Source organism: Varroa jacobsoni, unplaced genomic scaffold (assembly GCF_002532875.2).
Source record: "Varroa jacobsoni isolate VJ856 unplaced genomic scaffold, vjacob_1.0 scaffold_1420, whole genome shotgun sequence".
In the NCBI taxonomy this organism is placed as follows: domain Eukaryota; kingdom Metazoa; phylum Arthropoda; class Arachnida; order Mesostigmata; family Varroidae; genus Varroa; species Varroa jacobsoni.
Window position 1 is genome coordinate 101,873 of NW_019214322.1, and position 5,645 is coordinate 107,517.

At 39.7% G+C, this 5,645-nt stretch overlaps 1 long non-coding RNA gene across 1 annotated transcript in view; it reads right to left on the reverse strand.

Moving 5' to 3' along the window:
* LOC111269840 (uncharacterized) overlaps positions 1–3,703 on the reverse strand; it is an 8,665-nt gene extending 4,962 nt beyond the window's left edge. The window contains exon 1 of the long non-coding RNA XR_002685961.2: positions 3,619–3,703. This is a non-coding gene — a long non-coding RNA (uncharacterized LOC111269840). The remainder of the gene's footprint in view (positions 1–3,618) is intronic.
* Between the last annotated feature and the right edge of the window lie 1,942 nt (positions 3,704–5,645).

Here is a 5,645-nt window from a genome sequence, read left to right on the forward strand (position 1 = left end):
TTTTCGGTTCTGAGGGAACCCAAACCAGCCAATTCCGCGTCTGACTCACTGGGTTCACTTTTCCCATATTTCATTCGAAAGGGCAAACATTGTCGGATAAAAGGGTAAGCACGCTTAGTTGTGTGAACCGAATTCTGAGGCACTGAGTCGACTTTCAACTAGCTTGAAGCCCCTCTGTCTTGTTAAAACTGTTCGTGGGCAACTATTCTCTAGAAGATGGCGATTCGAAATTTGTAGCCGTCAATGGGCAAAAAAGAAAAAGCTTTCGGAAGCAATAATCCATTTAGAATACAGCACAATACTTGATGTTTGTCGGTCAATTTGGTTATACTATTAAAATATGAGCAAACTGATACGATTAATAAAAGTGAATTTTCTTCCATTTTAACATGAACTTCCCGCGCGAGCTAGCCTATTCTCAAATTTTCCACGGTAGTGTGCATCCGATGCATGCGTATTTGTATATATTTATATATATATATATATATATATATATATAGCCTTTATAAAAATTGATGTATGAAATATGTTAACACAACATAAGTATTCATATTAGTTTTTTGGTATTTGATGGTTTCCCTTGTCCAAAAACTCTTTCCTTTTGCTTTTGATATATACGTATTTCGGGTCGGTAACAGACAACGTTCTTTTAGCAGGTCGGCCACAAGATAACAGGCCGTTGAGGTTTCTTCTCTTTTCCCTTGTTGCCGCCACTAAATAGAAGTTACTGTTTGAGCTGCGGACATTCACGCCGCTGGCGTTAAATCATAACGCTCTTCGTTATCTGCTCAGTGAGGCGATTCTCAAATAGGCTCGTCCCATAATCCAGTCGTTAATCTGATTATTTCATTTAGCTGCTGTTTTTTTGACGCTGCCGAAAGGACAAGCCTATTTGACTAAATACGCCTCAGCAATGAATAATATCTCTGTTCAAATTGTCCACCGCGCTGTCCATTATTTTTATTATTACAAAAGTCTCTGTATTATCTCTATCTGTCATTATTGAAAGGAATCTAAGTGACATTAACGATAGCTCAACAGCTTGGCCAACGTCAGGTCAGACCGTTTACGTGTAGACAAAACAAGGACACGTGTTGGGTCGCTGGTCGAGTAGAAAGTCCTAGAGCCCACCTACTGATGGTCAGGCGCACGCATTGGAACTGAAAATTCATTCCTTTATGTTAGATTCTGATGGCCTACCTTTCTTCTTGTTCTACTTCTGGCTTGAGCACGACGGTAACTGTCTGCGGACCTTCCTCCAGTAACCTTGAACACAGACTACCTGTAGGCGGTATTTACTGTCAACATTTGCATGCTGGTTTCATAATTTGGGACAGGTTGTTTCTATCTTTGCACTCCAATCTAACCTTTAGTTAAATCTAACGCTGATGCCGGCTTTGCGCGGGTACTGATCATGTTTCGCGCATTCGGCGATGGTTAAAAAAGAGAGTAATGAATGCATTGTTACCTTGTAACTTCTCTATGTAGGTTGCGGAAAAGTTAAACGGAGAACAAAATTAGGATTTCCTTATTGAAATGTGTTGCAGGTGGTTTCGAAGAAGATATTGAAAAATCCAATTTTTATTTCGAATTTAGTCTTCATTTTTCGAAATTTTTCAGAAATGCATTGTTTTTGTCAGTGAAGCGCCTTGGCCGGCAACATTACCTTGTTTGAAGAGGCTTTTTTCCTTACGTTTGTGTAGCCGTCAACACATTTAATGCTTCAATATTCATCGCTGATATTGTTTTTGTTTATATTAGTTGTCCAAATTGAACGAGTACGTGTACTCTCTGATCGTCCGATAGAGGCAGTCTGATTTCGATAGCTGATAGATAGGATAGTTTCTTGATTTTTGATACGACAACAGTTCAAGGTATTGAACGTTTAACACAATACTGTTACGGTGTTTATTATTGATTGTTCGTACCTTACGCATCTTTCGAAGTCTACACGGTTACTTATAACAATAATAACAACTTGTTCCTTTATTCAATCGTAATAAATTTGATGACCCGCAAAAAAAATTTGTCCAACTCCCCTCCAATTGCACTGCCATACACCTACGTATACTGCTAGCCATACCCCAAATAATCCAACTGGTGGCGGGATAGCAACGGAAAACATTGCAACACGCGTTTTGTTTGCCCTCATGGCCAATACAAAAGCAGCATCGACGTTTCCGTCAGCAGGTCGTTTCGTACTGTCACCAAAGTATTAAGCAGCGCAGTTCGGCGTAGGCTCTGTCCTTCTGGGAAGGGGAGACAGCTCCCTGAAGACAAAAGGAAGATGATGAAACATACGGCATACGGAAAGCTACGAAATTTATGCAAAACATATTCACTACACTCATACGAACACAGCGTCCCTGTGGTAACCGGCCGTCGGGATCTCTTTTCAGGAGGGGAACTGATATCTGGACAAATCTAGGCCTATCAGCATTACCCTCTAAAGTATAATAATAAATGGCTTTCGTTCGAAAATATCGTTTATGCAAATACTGCTGCGCTACACAGTGTTACCGGCACCCGCGAGTGAAATCGGGTGAAGGAAAAATGCTTCAAAAAAATTTCGACGTCGCATGGCTTCGTCAAGAAGGAGCCGGTCAGGCGGATTACCTTGTGCAGACGAATGATGGGTTGGCTGACGGCAGGCGTCTCAAAAATAGCCCCGTTAGGCAATTTGCCTCGGTGCTTAGGGGATCCCTAAACTTCGTTTGACCCAGAACGACTCAGAGACAGCGAAATGACCCGGGAATCGGCGAATGAGAGAAATGGAAGGTCAAATTATTCCAACGCGTGCTCTGCGATTTTAAGAAATATGCTTACGGAGGTTCAGTTTTTGTATCCATTTAAACGAAAAGAATATGAAAATCATAAGTAAATAATGATTTTGTAAATATATAACAACAGCCATCAGAGACGCTTACTCACATAAATACACTTTACGCTCGGAGCAATTGCTTAGTGACGAATAAGTTGAAGGCAGTTACGCGGTGATTATCGATCTCGTCTTACCTATATTTCTATGGAAATTCTATACGATATGAATCATACAAATGAGCCTCTATGTAGAGATATGGTTCGTTGCTACAGGTGTTGAAGAGTCATTGAAGAGTCTCATTTAGCCAGAGCAAGCGGTCCATACGGAAGCTCCGGCGTTGATTCACACCTGTAGAGATGCGAACCGTTATATACGGCGGAGAATAAATGATGAAAGCTTTTTCTCCTTCATATGATAAAGCTTTGTGCATTTACGTTACCCAGCAGGTAACGCTTACCTTTGCAAACAGTGCGGCCTTTTGGCAGCTGGTGCAATGGCAGCTGTGGCGACCACTGCTTGAGGTAACAACGTGAATGAATCAGCTGTATAGGCAGGCGTTTGCTCGCCAGCTAAATAAAATAACAGATTATCATTACAGATAAAAATTATAGATTATCAATATATAGAATATAGACGCTCTAGCAGAAAAGGATAATCGACGAAAGGAAAACGTTGAGTTCTAAAGCGAAAGCTAGCTATTTCGTCAACGAGCAGCCGCAAGGAGGTAACCTTTGATCGTGAACTTCGAACGATAAAAAAGATCGTAATACTTATGTGCATATCGGCATCCTACTTACACGTAAGGTGCATATGATGCGTTTTGCTAGACGAAGCTCAATGCAAAACCAATAGCGCATAGGTGGTCATAGGGAGTTGCAGGATTAATCTACGGTGGAGGCTTGTAGTTGAATGGTTTTAATTTACGTAAAATAAGCTTTTCCATAAAAAATGCGTGAGAACATCGCACGATCGTCCTTGGTCCAATAGCTCTCTTTCAGCTGTTACATAAATCTCACTATATCGAATCATCTGCCTGAATTGAAAATTGCCTGAAAACATCCCGTACATATATATATATATGGTTATATGATAATTCATTTATTATGAAATTTGTACGTTGCCGTAACTAAATATGTCAAACAACTGTGTGTACATTTGTGGGTCATTTATGTCCTTAAAATGGAAGCCATAGTGGAAAGCTGGTGAACGTCTTAGACTTCCAGGGCCCCTTCGTCCTGTTCAGTTGTTGTTGCCGCAGCAAAATAGAACTTTTTTCTCAATGGAGAAAAGGCATTAGGTTCTAATCCGGGCTATAAATAAGGCTAAAAGGTCATATGTTTTTGCCCTTCATAAACCTTCCAGCGTCGTCGTCCCGCGTCGACTCTTACGTTGAACCACGGCAAATCGCTGTCATTGAAACGGTATCCTCTAGTGAAACTTTTGAACATGACCTCTATTTTGGTTTGCAGTCACATAGCCGACTGTGCATAATGTAAAGTGGTGTAAATTGTGTTCTGTCATCGTATTATGTGCGCAAGTGTTTGGCGCGTCGAACTCTAGGTTTGAAATGTCGTGCGGTATGTATGTATGTATGTATGTATGTATATATATATATATATATATATATATATACATACATACATACATATATATATTAACTTTTTCTCATATGGCTGTACCTAAATAAAAAAACGTCCTTGAAAGAGATTTTTACAAGTGTCATTCCCGAAGGTTTCTTTCATTCAACATTGTCCTGACTCGCTAGGTCCTAAACCACTCAGCAGCCAATTTCAAAATGTTCGTTCTCTAATTTGCAAATAACCCTTTTAATAGAAGCCGTGCGTCAGGCAATATTGGTAAGTAGGTCAACCCAAAAACTTTCACGAGACTAAATTTTGAGCCAAAAATCCCAAGAATAAAAGGCTCAAAACGCCGAAAAAAGCTCAAAGGGTACAAGAAAGCACTAGCTGTCCGGATAATGCACCTGACAACTGACATTTTCCTTTCCAAAGAGGCCGTTAATTTCTGTATCAGAAATCCAGTTCTATCACAAATTGCTTTTAAGCGATTTTTATTCAATCTGAAACCTGTCGAAGTTTCCCTAATATAAATCCTCCTCGGATTTTCACATTAGTAGTCACATAAAAACTAGGACGATTTCGGGCAAAAAAAAAAAGAAGAATTTCTGGACCTCTATGGGGTTTGACGGGAATTTGTCTAACGCAAACAAATTAGATAATGGATAATTTTTGTTCAAATTGCGTAAACGACGCGTTGATTTTCACCATGAAAAGTACGTTTTGTTCTTTTAGAGAGAACAGCAAGCAATGCTGATGCCTTAACATAACATACATGTTATGATAGATAGCTCGCTAGAATTTATACCATTTTAGGTGCCGGTCTCTGTTTATGTCGGCTTGTCGAAAAGCGATCGCAGGTTTTAGGGTCATATATCTTAAGCAATATAAGCCGCGTCGGATTGGGGTGGGTTTGGATAGTAATATACGTACACAATCTGTTGTGAGACCATTATGCCGTCATAATATAGAACAATTTGATGAATAAAATTTCTGCAAAAATCGCTACGATTTACGGGTTTATGATGATAAGGCCACGAGTGCTGCCCATATCTATCATAAAATTTGTGCTATTCACGGCTAAAATGTGTCATTGAAAAGAAACGGCCTAAACTGGGTTTGTTGTGTAAATTCGTTCTGTAAATTTCAATGTGAAAAATGCGAAGAAGGTTATTGCCGAAGTTAGGTGTGACTAATTCTGACATCGCTAAAGAAGTAAACTTTTACCACCAAATAATAGACAATTC